The following is a 17,123-nucleotide window of genomic DNA, read 5'->3' as shown; positions in this document are numbered from 1 at the left end:
GTGTTCTGTGCAGATGCTAAGGCCTCCTTTCAGGGACTTTTATAGAAGAGAAGAATAAAGTGGGGGTATGTAGTTGGCACAATAGATAGCTAAGGAATAGGCTGTGGTCTGATCACATACCACATGGTGTTAAAATTGATCATATCATGAGAAATGATTACTCCTACTTAGGAGTAGTCTCAGTTACTACCTTAGGGCAACTGTCCCCCCTTGGCAGGGATCTTACTGTGGATCATCTGTTCTGTGAAACTTTCTATTTCCTGCAGTTTCAGTTCTTTAACAGAGAGGAATTGATCAAGCAGATCTATTGTACCTGGAATCCAAAGAAACTGAAGTAGAGAGCCCATGGCTTGCATAGATATCTTTGTGTAAAGTGCTTGCCTGCAAACTTACATAACTGAAGCCAAACTGATATTGAAAAGCCAGGCATGATAATATGTGTTTGCAATCTCATTGTTGAGAAGATACAGACAGTCAGGTTCCTGAGTCTTTCTGGCTAGCCAGAATAACCTATTTATCAAGGCGTAGCCAGAAGCTGGAAAGAACCCAGATGCCCCTCAACAGAGGAATGGATACAGAAAAAATGTGGTACATTTACACAATGGAGTACTACTCAGCTATTAAAAAGAATGAATTTATGAAATTCCTAGGCAAATGGATGGACCTGGAGGGCACCATCCTGAGTGAGGTAACCCAATCACAAAAGAACTCACACAATGTGTACTCACTGATAAGTGGATATTAGCCCAAGATATAAGATACAATTTGCAAAACACATGAAACTCAAGAAGAACGAAGACCAAAGTGTGGACACTTTGTCCCTTCTTAGACTTGGGAACAAAACACCCATGGAAGGAGTTACAGAGACAAAGTTTGGAGGTGAGACGAAAGGATGGACCATCTAGTGACTGCCATATCTGGGGATCCATCCCATAATCAGCTTTCAAACACTGACACTATTGCATATACTAGCAAGATTTTGCTGAAAGAACCCAGATATAGCTGTCTCTTGTGAGACTATGCCGGGGCCTAGCAAACACAGAAGTGGATGCTCACAGTCAGCTATTGGATGGATCACAGGGCCCCCAATGAAGGAGCTAGAGAAAATACCCAAGGAGCTAAAGGGATCTGCAATCCTATAGGTGGAACAACAATATGAACTAACCAGTAGCCCCCTGGAGCTCATGTCTCTAGCTGCATATGTATCAGAAGATGGCCTAGTCGGCCATCAGTGGAAAGAGAGGCCCATTGGTCATGCAAACTTTATATGCCTCAGTACAGGGGAAATGCCAGGACCAAGAAGTGGGAGTGGGTGGGTGGGGTAGTGGGTGGGGGAGTGTGTGGGGGACTTTTGGGATAGCATTGGAAATGTAAATGAAATAAATACCCAATTAAAAAATGAAAAAAAAAATCAAGGCTCCAGGACAGTAAGAGACCCTATCCCAAAAATAGGTAGATGGGACCTGAAGAATTAAAACTGAGATTGGCCCCGAGCTTCCACACATGTATATGTACCCCTACCACACACACACACACACACACACACCTAAATAAAGTGGTTTGGAAAAAGAACATAATTTTAAGAGCAGTATGAATACAAAGAAAAACATGAATGGGGTTAAAGCCAATGCTGGGCTCTTCAATGTAAAGTCAGAAAAACTTTAAAGATGGATACATAGAGCAACAGCATGGCCTTGGCTGACATCCTTCTGCTCCAAGTCGTTTCCTCTAACCACTGACGTGTTATAGCTGAGTTCTTCCCTTAATAGTTATTCATTGTGACATTCAAAGCTCTACAGAGGACACTTGAGAGGCAGAGAAAGGTCTCTGTCCTAGATAGGTTTAACTATTAACTTGAAATAGCTTAGTGTCACCTGAAAGAAGAGTCTCATTTGAGGGATTGTCCAGATCCAGATGTGGGGGCTTGGGGAGGACTACCTCGACTACTAGTTGATATAGGGCAATACTGTCCACCATTCCCTGGGAAGGCAGGCCTATATTATGTTAAGAAAGCTAGCTAAGCATGAGCCAGAAAGAGTCATCAAAGAGCACTCCTCCATAGTTTCTGCTCCAAATTCATGCTTGAATTCCAGACTTCTCAAAATCAGAGACTAAAAACTGGAAATGAGAGCCAAGTAAATCCTTTCCTCCTCAATGTTGCTTTTAGGTCTGAGTATTTTATCATAGCCACAGATATCAAATTAGACCAGTTCAAATTCTAAGTAAGTAATGAATTTGACAGGGTAGGCTGGAGAAAAAACATAACTTGGAAACAGAGACCTTGCTATCTTTCCTCCTTCCCCTCTAGAATACTAACCTTCCCTTTCTCTGATATATATATATATATATATATATATATATATATATATATATTCCAATTTTATTTACCATTCTTTTCTCTAGTCTATAAGTTGCCTTAAAGTGAGTGCATTGTTATTCACACCATTGAATTCCTGCCTGTGGTCAACTCTGTAACAGTTCTGATTTCTCTCTCAATGAACCATCTCCAAGGCGCTTCTAATTACAGAGTCCTTTTAATTAGAACTTCCTTAATCACTGTGGTAAGTGATTATATCCACTTAACTCACTCTTCTGAGTCCTCCCTTTCTATTCTTACACAAATCTCTTTGGCCTTTTCTCTTCCTTCTTTGTAGTATTATATTGGTTAATCCTTCCATGCCTGCTTCGGGTCCAATGTGTGGACCACCTAGCCTTCCTTCCAGACTCAGGTGACCACTAATATTTCTGCTCATTTATTCTGGTTCATTTTTACAAGCTCCCAGTGCATAAACATTCAGATTCCTGAAAACCCCATATTACGAGACTTTGGGGGCTTGGAAGATGGCTCAGTGGGTAAAGCATTTCCCTTGCAAGTAGAGGGACCCAATTATGCATTCCTAGAATTCACATAAAGACTAGCACAGTAGCACATGCCTATAATCCAGTACTCTTTCAGGGAGCTGGGGTCAATGGAGGGAATCTCTTGAAGCTTGTGTGCCCTGTAGCCTGAAGAAAACAGTGACAATGGCAAAACTGGCTGAAACAAAGTATAATGCTGTCACTGACACATAAGGTTGTCCTATGACCTTCACTATGTGTAACATACACACATACACCCATATACATCAGAGGGAGGGGAGAGGGAGGGGAGGGGGAGGGGGAGGGGGAGAGAGAGGGTGCTCAGGTGGGAAATTCCTGGGTTTGAGACAAATGCTGTCAGAGTAACACTGGCTGCTGGGAATGTGAAGGAGGGGTTCCCTCTCCATGCTTCCCCTCAGGGCATTTATGGACCAGGCAGGGAGGGGGTGGAACCTGGCTTGATTTTCAGTGGTGCCTAGCTTGTGGAAAGGCCTTCTCAGGAGATTTAAGCAAAGCTTCTTTAAGATAGAAGTTATCCTTGACAAAGGAGATGGTCCTTGCTTGTCCAAACTGCTTCATTTGATGGAGCATGTGAATGCATATACTCAGGGTGACCCAGAGATTAAATACTCTTTGGAGAAATAATGCACAGGAGGGGAAACTCATTGGCTGGATACTTAGGGCCTATGTAGATACCTCATTAGCATGGAGAACTCCAGGTTTTTATGCTACCTGACAAATTGCTATGGCCCTCTCAGTGTTAAGTGTTCCACATCAGGTAATTTGACAGGGAGCTGGTTCCACTCGTACAGTTCTCAAGTCTGAGATTCACTGGGGCCTGAGCCTGCTCATAATCCATTTGCTTATGTCACATGCATACATCTTTCCTGGCCTTGAACATAGTCTGTTCTCCTTGCCACCCCATGGTCTTCTCTCTTCTGTTCCCACTTCTCAGGATGCAGCAAACCTCTGGAGATCCTGTGGCTGCTCCACTTGGTTCAGCAGGCCTGGTCACTATAGTGCAACTTTCTCCAGCTCTCCACACGGTCCTTGTTGATTCTTAAACTCTTGTTTCTCTTCTGGTTGTGCCTCTGAAACATTCTAGGTCAGAAAGCTCTATCTTATTGCAGAGTGATAAAGACTCCTTTCTCTCTGTTCTGTGTTAAGGTAAGGACATATCATTGAAGTATTGTTTTGAATGTCACATTAGCCAACTAATAATTATATACTAAAACCACAAGTTGGGTGACTTCAACATTGGACACAATTTTTAAATATATGTATACATATATATAAATAAAACCCAATTTTCCTTTTATTGCTGTGATTAATACTATGACCTAAAGCATTTTGAGGAAGAAAAAGGTTTATTTCATCTTACAGCTTAGAGTCCATCATTAGATGAGATCAGGGCAGGAACTCAAGGTAGGAACCTGGAGTCAGGAACTTAGGAAGAGATCTTGGAGCTTTCTGGCTTCCTTACCATGGCTTGCTTGGTCTGTTTTACTATACATCCCAGGACCATTAGCACCTGTGTGGCACCACCCAAAGTAGAGTGACCAATCTGATGAAGATATTTTCTCAGTTGGAGGTCCCACATCAAAGTTGATACTTGCTTATGTCAAGTTGACAAAAACATAACCAGTGACTGTGAGTGTGTGTGCACATGAATGAAGACACCCAAGGAGTCCAGAAGGGGATGTCACATCCCCAGTAACTGAAGCTATATGCAGTATGAGTCACCTAACACTGATGCTGGTAACCAAACTCTGGTCATCTGTAAGGACAGAAAGTGCTCTTAACTGCTGAGCTAGCTCACCATTCTCAATAGGAGATAGTCTAGCCTCACAGACCAGAAATGGAAATATCAGTCAAGGCATGAACACCTTAGATTCTTTCTGAAGCTTCCCACGTGCTACTAGCTGCCATCTCTATATGCCATGCATTTTTCTCTGTAAGTGTACATCTGAGGCACTCTAATCTCCTTAGGAAGACACCACTTTGCTTGGATTAGTGCCTACTCTAAATGCCTCCTTTTTAATTAATTTATGTTTCCAAAAATCCTGCCTCCAAAGAGTTACTGCTGACATTCCAAGAGATAGAGCACTGGGTGTTCTTGGTGTTCTCTCTCTCTCTCTCTCTCTCTCTCTCTCTCTCTCTCTCTCTCTCTCTCTCTCTCTCTGTGTGTGTGTGTGTGTGTGTGTCTGTCTGTCTGTCTGTCTGTCTGTCTGTCTGTCTCTGTCTCTCTTTCTCTTTTTCCCCCACTTCTAATCTTCTCTGTCTCCTTCTCATTCTATTTTCTCTCCTGTCTCTTCTCCCATTGTCTTTTATCTGTTTTTCTCCCCCACTTTCTCTCTCCTCATTTTTGCTCCCCTCTCCCTTTGCTTTTCTCTCCCCTTTTATTTCTTTCCTCCTCCTTTCCTCCTCTTTCCCTTCACTTCAATTCCTTCTCTCTAATTCCATCCCCCTCTATCTATCTATTTCCTTCTGACATTAATACCCATTATCAAACTAAGTATAGTAATTTGCCCACACATCACTGAGAATCACTCCACACTGCTAAAATCTGGCCCTGTGTTTTTTCTGTGACTTCCATAGTCCCATGGGCCAGAAGCTCTCCCAGATATTAAGCCAAATGCTGTACTTAGTACCCCATCAGTTCATCGTACACTCTAAGGCATTCTAGAACCTTCTGTGAGCATGGCCACATGTATTTCAGGGGAATCAATGCTGAACATCCCTCATGTTTTATGTCTAATTGGTGTTGGAGACTATGATATCTAAGACATGTAACTTTCTGTGGCAGGGGTGTGAGGTAAAAAGGGAGTTAGAGAAAACCTGCATCCTGCCAGAGTTCCAGTACACTGGGCATGCAGACACAGAAACACTGCTGCACAATTTCCACATGGCCCCGGGTGGGTGCCTGCCATGGACTGGACTCAGTCAATCCCTCAACCCATGGGAGAATCAGAGTTCCAGAACTCAGGTGAGGAAGGAGTCTGTGGGGTGACAGATACAAACACCAGAGAGAGTGCTGTATCTGAATGTAATTTCTCAAAGCAATCATCAGACTTACATTACAAATGAAAACAAGGAAGTTAAGCGATAAAATAAGGTCATCCAAGGTACATTGAGGTTACGCAATGCAAAATGACTATTTACACAAAACAGAGAAATGCATACATAAAAGCTAACAGGAACCATGCAGTGTTTACAGCTGGGATAAAAAGCAGCCCCACGTAAGATTAGCTTATTCTTAGAAGCCAGGGGCAAGGGCTTTATACCCTTGCCATAGTTCCAATTCTAGTCTATTGTATAATCCACATTCTCCCTAGGCCATTGTAAATTCCTGTGTATGGGAGTAACAGCTGTTATTCTAAGTATTTACTCTAGCTCCTTCTTGGACCACAACCTTCCTTCTTCCTAGGCCATTGTAAATTCCCATATATGGGAGTGACTTGGCTGTTATTCTAAGTAATTTTGTGGGGGACTTTTTTCTATTAAGTAATGTAGTCTGCCATACATAACTATAATAAGAATTCTAAAGTTACTTTGCTAAGCTTGCCTTGAAATTTCTAACTCTATGTAGTAGATAGTAATGCCTGATTTCTTTCACTATCTCTCTTTCAATACTGGAGGCAATTCATCTGACTAGGTAACATTCTTACTAAATTCTAAGCCCAGGGTTGGCTCAAGGACTGCCTAGGACATTGGTAAAGGACAGGAAGCAAAGCTCAATGTAACTTAGGTACTTGTCAAATCATTCCTTGGAGGCACTTATAATAAAACAATATTGAAGAAAAGCACACAGATCCATTCACCGACTGACATACGGACAAGTTTGGAGCATTTGTGCTACAGGATGCCAAGACTCCAGGAGACTAGTTTCTGTGAAACTTTTCACCTCAGTACTGTGTCCAACCTTTTGGGCTTGCCACACAGACTTCAATGGAGTGACTGTGGCAGGTGCCTGGCTGTGTGAAGCCACTAAACCCCAGCTCAGAGGGTGGTGGAAAAGGAGAAGTCCTAGGTATCAGGTTCTCAGTCTTGGGTATCTCACACTGGACACCACGGAAGAGCTGAGAACAAAATGGGGACCCTGGGGGATGCTTGCTCAGCCCTGTGATCAAAGGGAGGAGAGGGCAGGGGAAGAGGGGCACTGGGTGGTTTTTACGTGGGCGAGAGTCTTTGGTCTGGTCCTTGGCTGGAGCATAGGAAGGCCTTCCATCCGGGAAGTTGTGGGTTAGACATGGCTCATTAGGTGAAAGCCTATCCCATCGTTCAAGCAAGGCAGGGCTTGACGACAGTCTATGGCTTTAGAGCTTTATTGTAGAAATCAGGGGGGGGGGATGAGAAGGTAGAAAGAGAGAGAGGCTGGCCATTGTCACGTGGAGAGATGGGGGGAGGGAGAGAGAAAAGGAGCGATAGAGATGAGAGTAAGAAAGGTGAAAGCTTCAAGAGAGTGAGGAGGGGCCAAGCAGCCCCTTTTATAGTGGGCTGGGCTATCAGGTAACTGAGGGGAGAGCATACCTGGCAATAGTCAGGTAACTGTGAGGTGGAGTCTAGCCAGAACGCCAAGAGTTTGGGACATTGTCTGCATGACTGATAGTCACACACTGCGGGGGATGTGGGGATGGTAACTTCGACAGGAGCCAGGGATCCAGGAGACATGATCGAAAACCTTCTGCCCCATGTAGGTGGAAATCACCACCCATGGTATCTACCAGGGTTCAAGACCTATGCTCAATTAGAGACAAGGCTGGCTGTGTGCAGACCACTGCCCCACATAACCTGATTTTATGAGGGCTTCTTTCTAAGGCTAAGTTAGCTGTGTGACCCTGGGTAACCCATAAACTTCTCTGTACCTCAGTCTTATTTTCCTTCCTCTCTACCACATATATGACAATTTGAATGGTTTTCAGCAAATCGACTAGCGGAACATTTGGCACATCATCACTCGCTAATATATTTTCATTTTTAAAAAAAAGAAAATTCAAATGATTCTGAGTTCAAAAAAAATCGGTAAATTACTTAAAAATAAGCATGTTCCAATTGGAAAGTTTGGCTACTCCTCTGCTCCAGAAACCTGTAGTGATTTCTGTGAATTTATGTCTGTCTAGCAACATTTGAAGGGCAAGGAATCAAAGAAGATGAAATTCATCACTGAAGTAAGAGTCCATGTGTTATATTCTTGCTACTGCCAAAGAAAGTGTTAATTCCCATGTCATCATGCTTGGACCTCAAAATGGCTCTGCTAGTGATAAAGTACCATGGTTTATTGACTTCTTTGTCCCTTGTTGTCTGTCTATCATGTCAGGCTCTAATGCCAGAGTCACAAAGGACATCAATCCTGCTCTATGATCAGCTTAAAGTCAGCACTTTAGATTGTACAGTTTATAAAGGACTCAGAAAATTGTATAACATTCAGGCTTATCCACCAACACCTATATCAAACAGCCCAGTAATTGTGAGTATGAAGGATATCACTCTGCTGAACAGATCTTGAGTTTCCTTGGGGATCATAAAACCTTACGTGGTCTCTCTTCCACCAACCACTTTCAATGAACTAGTTAAATAAAGAAAGCATGATGAAGCCTGGATCATTGATTCCTAGTCTCCATAGTGTCATCCCTGTCAGGTCTTAATGCCAGAATGAAAAAGAATGGCCAAGACATTAACTGGACTGCTCAATGTGGGCAGAGTGGACTGCCAACAGTATCACTCTTTTTATACCTAAAGAAAAAACAATATACTCTGAGTTAAGCTTCTATTGCCCAAAGTCAAGTAAAGCTTATCCACTTCATGGTTACAGTGGCTGGAACAGGGGTGTCTATTCCCTGAAAATCTGTGGTTTTGTGTTTTTACCACAGGTATCCATAGATTTAACATCACAGATTTTAATGAAAATGTTTTACAAGGGAAAACTCACTAGGTGGTTAATTTCTACTATCCTTGGTGTGGCTCTTGCCAGAATTTTGCTTCAGAGTTTGAACTCTTGGCTGTAATTGAAAGAAATGTGAAACCCTGGGGATGTACACTGCGAGGCTTATGCCCAAACATGCTGGAAGACTTGCACCAAAGCATACCCAAGTGTTGAATTTTATTACTATGAACAAACAGTATTTGGGAAAGCAAATACATTCCAGAGATGCAAAAACTATTGTGGCCTTAATTCATAGAAAGTAAGAAACTCTCCTAAGCCAATAAAGGGAAATAAGAATGAGTTTTAACAATAGTGAAATAAGAACCTAGAAAGAAAAGAATGTGAAAATTGCATCAAAGGATCCCTTTTCCAAGCACTGAGATTGCTCCTGAAGGAATAAGATGCGTGATATCTTGGTCTTGCAATTGAGCACAGACTCTAACACAGCTAAGAATTTGCAGGCCCCATATGCTGCTTTGTTGAACCCATACTCTTAATTCTTTTCAAAATTCAAACATCACTTCTTTTCATTAATTTATTTATCCACTTTAAATCCCAATCATACCCCCTCTCTCCTCTCTTCCCAGCCCCACCTTCACAAATCCCCCTCCCCATTACCCTCTCTACTTCTCTTCAGAGAAGGAGAAGCTCCCATGGGTAACAACCCACCCTGGCACATCAAGTCACAGAAGGACTAAGCATGTCCTCGCCTTCTGATGACCAACAAAGCAGTCCAGTTAGGGGAAAGAGATCCAATGGCAGGCAGCAGAGTCAGAAACAGCCCCGACTCCAGGTGTTGGAATGCCTACATGAAGACCAAGGTGCACATCAGCTGCAAATATGTAGGGGTCCTAGATCTAGCCACTGCATGCTCTTTGGCTGGTTATTCATTCTCTGTGAGCCTCATGGACCCAGGTGAGTTGACATTGTAGCTCTTCTTGCAGTGTCTTTGACAACTCCAGCCCCCTCAGTCCTATACCCCCTCTCTTCCACAAGATTACCCTAGCTCTACCTAATATTTGGCTGTGGGTCTCTGCATCTGTTTCCATCAGCTGCTGGGTGAAGCTTCTCAGAAGACAGTTATGTTAGATTTCTGTCTACAAGCATAGCAGAATATCATTAATGGTGTCAGGGGTTGGCTCTCCCATTGGGATGGTTCTCAAGTTGGGGCGGTCATTGGTTGGCCATTCCCTCAGTTTCTGCTTCATCTTTATCCCTGAGCATCTTATAGGCAGGACAAATTTTCAGTTAAATTTTTTATTGGGGTTGCTGTCCCTTCTCTTTCCTTGGAAATCCTGCCTGGATACTGGAGGTGGCCATTTCAGTTTTCATATCCATAACAGAGAACAGCAAACACCATTCTTAGCCCAAGGCCACACAGAAATATTCCACAAGCCAAATCATATTTGCATGGGAGCTAGTCTTCTGACCTAGAAGTGGAGCTTAGAATACATGGCTCTCTGGTACACCTGGATCTATGATCTTCCTACTGAACTTAGAATTTTATGATGGGCCTAAAATACATGAATTGGTTTTTCTGCCACTCCTTCAATACTTTCTAACTCTAACTACATTATTTTATTTTAAATATTCTCACTATATAGCAAAATAAAAATATACTCCATTTTATAGGCTAGAGATAGACAGACAGATAAAATATATGATTGATAGATAGATAGATAGATAGATAGATAGATAGATAGATAGATAGATAGATGATAGAAACATAGATAGTAATAATTAGATAACACATGACATGCCTCACTGTGTTGTGGGGAATGACATTGGCTAGAGCACATAAAACTTCAGGAGCAGAGCCCCACATAGAGGAGACCTGGAACACTGGTAGTTAGTACCACTGCCCTGTATTTGAGTGTCAGGAGTCGGTAGAAGAGTGACCATTGTTCTTACAATGGGCACCCAATCAGTTTATGTGCAGTCAATGCCTTCTATATCATAATGCACAATAGTACAGCTCAATATTCACTCAGTTCTTATCAGGAAATTACACCTAATCAATTGGAAAGGTAAGAATGTCTATCTCATCTGATAGATAAGAAAACTAAGCAAAAGGGTTGAAGGAATTTTACCAAAGTCACATAAAATTAATATTAATATACACATCTGTACTGGCTATTTTTGTGTCAACTTGACACAGCTGGAGTTATCACAGAGAAAGGAGCTTCAGTTGAGGAAATGCCTCCATGAGATCCAACTGTAAGGCATTTTCTCAATTAGTGATCAAGGGGGAAAGGCCCCTTGTGAGTGGGACCATACCTGGGCTGGTAGTCTTGGGTTCTATAAGAGAGCAGGCTGAGCAAGCCAGGGGAGGCAAGCCAGTAAAGAACATCCCTCCATGGCCTCTGTATCAGCTCCTGCTCCCTGACCTGTCTGAGTTCCAGTCCTGACTTCCTTTGGTGATGAACAGCAGCATGGAAGTGTAAGCCGAATAAACCCTTTCCTCCCCAACTTGCTTCTTGGTCATGATGTTTGTGCAGGAATAGAAACCCTGACTAAGACAAATTGGTACCAGCAGAGTGGGGTATTCCTGTGACAACCTGACCATGTTTTTGGGAGGACTGTGGAAGGACTTTGGAACTTTGGGCTTGAAGATCCATTTGTTGTTAAGAGCTCTGTCAGATGTTGTGTAGGAGCTTGGAAGATAATGTTGAGAACAGTGCAGAAGATGGAGGTCTGGTTTGTGAAATTTCAGAGGGAAAATTAAAGACTCTTTTCAGGGCCATTGCTGTTTTGATTGTGAAGATTTTGTAGTTCTGGTTAGCTCGGGCTGAAGAATCAGCTGTGATTAACAAGATACCAGAACTACTAAAGCAAAAACTTGGCATTATTGGGACTATTGATGCTGGTTAGCTGGAGCTAAGAAATTAGCGGTGATTAAGAAGAGACCAGCATCGTTGAGGTGACATCTTCTGGGAAGTGTTTTCTGAAAGCACAAAGAGGCTGTGTTCCAGAGATAGGCAAGGTTGTACTCCTTCTGCAGTGGGACTTGGTAATGTGTAAGGGTCACCCAGGTGGTACTGGTTTTGAAGGCACGAAGGGGTCACACAGCAGCTCAGGCTCGGCACTGTGAGAGGCCATGGAAGGCCATTGGTGAAGGTGCAGCCCCAGTTGTAACTGAAGGCCCAGGACTGAAGGGGTCATGCAGTGTTTTGGAGATGCCAGTACCACGAGATGACCACCAAGAGCAGCAGCAGCAGTGGAGTACAGGCATCTGGAGCCCAGAGGACGACGTATGTGCTACAAAGGGCATGGCTGGAGAAGGGACCCAAGCCCTTGGAGGAGCCCAGAAGATCGTGAGTTGGATCCCAGACGTTGGATGGTTGGAGATTGATTTTTGCTTTGATTGTGACTGTGCCCTGATATTTTCCCTCTTGAAGGAAGAAACTGTTTTAGTGGAGCCCACAGTTAAGAGACTTTTAATTGTAAAGGGACTTTGGATTTTAAAAGAGATGGATATTTTAAAGAGATTGAAATTTTAAGAATATGTAAAGACTGTGGGACTTTTTAAGTTATTTAGATCTTGGGGATGAATAAGAATGTAAGGGTTGAGGCTTACTAGTGATGTGTTTGTGTGTCAAGTTGACAAGGGGTCAATTGTACTGGCTATTTTTGTGTCAACTTGACACAGCTGGAGTTATCACAGAGAAAGGAGCTTCAGTTGAGGAAATGCCTCCATGAGATCCAACTGTAAGGCATTTTCTCAATTAGTGATCAAGGGGGAAAGGCCCCTTGTGAGTGGGACCATACCTGGGCTGGTAGTCTTGGGTTCTATAAGAGAGCAGGCTGAGCAAGCCAGGGGAGGCAAGCCAGTAAAGAACATCCCTCCATGGCCTCTGTATCAGCTCCTGCTCCCTGACCTGTCTGAGTTCCAGTCCTGACTTCCTTTGGTGATGAACAGCAGCATGGAAGTGTAAGCCAAATAAACCCTTTCCTCCCCAACTTGCTTCTTGGTCATGATGTTTGTGCAGGAATAGAAACCCTGACTAAGACAACATCATAACTGAACATTTTAAACATTATCATATATCCCTTGTATACAATAATGGGCTTGAATTTCAACATTTTAGGATGTATATGCAATGTACTTTGCTCATATTCACATATACATATTCATTATCATTATTCTCTCTCATGTGGATGTGCTTTTATGTAAATGTGTGTGCATGGTCAAGTATGTGCAGGTGCACTTGTATATGTGAATGTGAATACACAGGTGTGCATACTCATGCTCATGTGAATACAGAGGCCAAAGGACAGCTTTAGTTTTCTTTTCTCAGAGATATGTGCATTGCATTTCAAGAAAAGAATCTCTCAACACCCTGGAGCTTGCTGACTGGACTATGCTAGGTGGTTAGCAAGCCTCAGGAATCCACCTATTTCTTGTGCCAACATGTCTAATTTTTATTTTAATGTGATTTCTGGGGGTAGAACTCACTATAATCACTTTACTAAGTGATTCCCTTCCACAGCTCCATTATCCTGTCTCAAGGCAAGAGAATGGTCTCCCCACAGGGCAGAGTGGCAGCCTGCAAGCCTAGGCAGACAAGTAAAACTGTAAGAAAATCAAACCAGTGAATCTGTCTAAGTTTCTAAGCTCTCTCTGTGTGTGTGTGTGTGTGTGTGTGTGTGTGTGTGTATTTGTGTGTGTGTATGTCTGTGTGTGTTTATGTGTCTGTGTGTGTGCCTGTGTGTGTGTCTGTGTGTGTCTGTGTGTGTGTGTGTCTGTGTGTGTGCCTGTGTATGCCAGTAAAGGATGTTGGACTGCCTGAAGCTGGAGTTACAGGCAATTTTGAGTGACCAGACATGCGGGCTGGGAACTAAACTGAGGTCTTCCAAAGAACAGGAAATATTCCTAACTCTTAATTCATCTCTCCAGTCCCATCTGTGACCTTGTTGCTTCCTGATCTCATATCTAGGTTTTCCATTCTCTTTTCCCTGTTCCTAGTATCTTACATAATTGCTCTTTCCATTACATTCAAATCTCTGAGACAGACAATGTGATCTGCCTGTCAATCTCTCAGCACTTCCTAGCAGCTGGTGACAGTGATGTTATTATTTACTGTCACTTGTTAGACTTACAGCTTCAGTATTTAAGAAGCTGTTTATGGCATCCTAAGTACTTTAACTGATGACAAGGGCAGATCCACAAGATACAGAGGATTTTACTGTCAGCTTCCCGGCTTACAGTTAAGAGCATTGGAAGGAAGGAGTCCTGTTCTTGATTGGTTGCTGTGAAACAGAGGTGATATTACTTGTTCTGCAGAATGGCGAAGAACCAAAGCAAAGATGTTGATGAAACCCTTAATATATTTAGAGGGAGCTGAAAGATAGTTCAGTGGATAAGGATGTTTGCTGTGCCCACACAAAGATTTAGGTTCAAATCCCCAACATCCATATGAAGAGTCAGCTATGCACAGTCATGAGCATCTATAATCCCAGCACTATGAAGGGTAAAGACAGGAAGATTACTGGGGTGTGCTGACCACCAGGATCAGGGAGAGAGCTTGTCTGAAGATCTTAAGGTAAAGAGAAATAGAGCAGGACTCTGATGCTCTGCTGTGGAGTCCATACACGCACATACCACACACACACACACACACACACACACACACACACACACACACACACCACAAATCAATCTGTAGGCTCTATCTGACTGACTTCAGTAACATAACACAAGCAAATGTGATTGCCAATCACATTTCTCCTGGGGAAGCAGAGTTACCTGTGCTTGAGTTCAGCTATCTAGGAGCCCCATTTACCCTGCCTCCACTCTTCAAAACGCCGGCAGCCAGGAAGTGATCCCTGGCCTAAGCTGCCCTGCCCATAGGTGACAATCAGGAGAAGAACCCCAGCCAAGTCATTTATCTTTTGAGAGTAGAATAATCAAACTAACCCAATGATTTTGTCTTTCCCCAACAAAGATCATCTGGGGCTGAAGGACATAATGTTTTTAAAAACCTTATTTATTAAATATAAGTAAGTAAAAAATAATAATTAAGTGTATAATGGAGAGTCATTAAGCAAAGATGCTTGTCATAGGAATAAATTAATGGGATGCAAAAAAACAGTTATGAAGAAACATATTGCATTGGTGTAATATTTTACTTAAATGTATTATATTGAAATACTGCCAGATTTACTTGGGATTAAAAGAAATAATAACCAAACTGCCATTTTCTCAGTTTCTTCTTTTTTATAAAACTATACTCCAACACCACAACATGGTTGTTGATATTCATGGATGAGGATACAAGTCCACAAAGATAAGCCTTGTAATCTATAACTGCCTCCAAATTGTTCTTCTATATCACCCATCCCATGCCACCTGTGGTCAGAAAGATGCCTAGAGGTTCTTCTGCAACCCCTGAGAATTAGAAAATGAGGTAGGATTTATTCTCTGAAAATCTGGTTGAATCTGATACTATTTCCAGCTCTTTTGTTTCTGCCTTTGGGGACATTTTTGTTGACTGGGAAAGTTTGTTGAGTAACTACTTCCTTTTAGAAAATTTATTTTCTGTTTTGAAGTATGTGTGTGTGTGTGTGTGTGTGTGTGTGTGTGTGTGTGCACGTGCGTGCTTGATGTGTACATGAATGCCGGCATCTCTGGAGGCCAGAAGAGGTATTGGATCCCATGGAGTGGACTTACAGGCTGCTATGAGCAGCTTAACATGGACACTGGGAACCACACCCAGCTCTTCTGCAGGATCTTACAAGCTCTTATACAATCACTCCACTCATAGCTCTTCCTTCTTAAATCCTTCTTTTGAACCACAGTGCAAACTCTGTTGGTTGAATTCCCTAGCTGGCGTTGCTGCTCTACCTTCTAGCTGATGCTGTGGGTCATCAGCTCTCATCCATCTACTCTCTGCCCTTTTCCTTCTTCACACAAACCTACTTTTTGTTTTATTCTTCTTTTTCTGAGAATTCTTTTTCCCCCTAGGAATGCTAGCTCCCTCATCAAGTCCAAAGAATACACTTTTATTTGTCTAACACATTCTGGGCTTGCTCCTCTGGCTTCCACTGCAGGTGTCAGCATGTGTTTCTAGTATGAGCCACAGAAACATAACTAATATGTAAGCTACCTATGACAATTCTTTAAACCTAAATATAATGCCAACAGACAGAGGACAGAATAAAAAGGCCTTCGGGGAACTATGGTGGATCATGCCTGTAATACCAACACCAGGGAGGCTGAGACAGGGGGATTGTCAAGAGTTCAAGGCCAACCTTGGCTATATAGCAAGACTACCAAAAATAAAAAGAAAACAAATTTTAAAAAATTAAGGAGATAGGAATGGGTTCCAGTTATTCAATGCCTCTCTCAGAAAGGGGTTGAGAGGATCCATGATCTTATTATTCATTCTCCTGATCTATAAGGTTTGCTGGACAGAATCTTAAATAGACCTTTAGTCTTGAAACAAAGTATCAGTTTGCAGAAACAGACGAGACACCCACAAGAGCCTGAATGCCATTTCCAGCCTTCTCAGTCACCGTTCTGGTTGTCATGACAGCATACCTAACAAAATCAAATTGTGAAAGAAAGGGTTTATATTTGACTCACAGTTCAAAGGTGCAGAGTATCATGACAAGAAAAATACAGAACATGAAGCAGTTGGCCATGATTTACATCCACACTGAGGAAGAAGAGAGAGATGAATGCTGGTGTTTCTTACTCAGCCCTGGACTTCAGCACACATGATGCTGCTGACCACATCTGTGATGAATAGTCACACCTCCTCAATTAACCCAACCTAGAAACTCCCTCGCCCACATGTCAAAGGTTTGTCTACTAGGTGATTCCAGATCCAGTTTACAATCAATATCAATCACCACACTGACAATTTTCATTTCCAACTTTTCTAATGCTCACGCTGTGCCCCAGAGACATCTGATAGCCTCTGCACATTTGGTCAGCTACTGTGTAGTTCTCCAAGTACATCCTCCATAACCCATCCCATTTATTTGCCCTTGAATTCAACTACATGGATTTCTCTTGGTTTCAGATAAAGGCATCTTAACTGGGACACCACTCGGCGGGTTTTGAAGAAGGCTGGGAAATAATAGTTCTTTTCTGGGCTCTTGTACTTGGAATTGTGTCAGTAAGAACCAATTCAGAGAGAAAAAGAAACACCCTAGCAACTTCAAATAGAGAATTTAATCCAATAACCAGCTTATGGAAGTAATGGAAAGCTTCAAAACCCATGAAGAAAGAAACCACGAAATACAGGTTACCCTGACATTCAGAGTGGTCTCAAGCCCCTCCCTGTGCCCACATCTCACTTAAAACTGTGTCATAGGAGAAGTGGATATTTCACCC

At 42.5% G+C, this 17,123-nt stretch overlaps 1 pseudogene; it reads left to right on the top strand.

Annotated features, from left to right (window-relative positions):
• Positions 1-5,787: 5,787 nt before the first annotated feature.
• On the top strand, positions 5,788-16,505 carry LOC110295985 (endoplasmic reticulum disulfide reductase DNAJC10 pseudogene; annotated as a pseudogene).
• The last annotated feature ends 618 nt before the right edge of the window (positions 16,506-17,123 follow it).

This window comes from Mus caroli, unplaced genomic scaffold, assembly GCF_978045245.1.
Source record: "Mus caroli unplaced genomic scaffold, Mus_caroli_1 scaffold_1, whole genome shotgun sequence".
Classification (NCBI taxonomy): domain Eukaryota; kingdom Metazoa; phylum Chordata; class Mammalia; order Rodentia; family Muridae; genus Mus; species Mus caroli.
The sequence above is the reverse complement of the archived record's forward strand: the minus strand, read 5'-3'. Positions and strand labels throughout refer to the sequence as shown.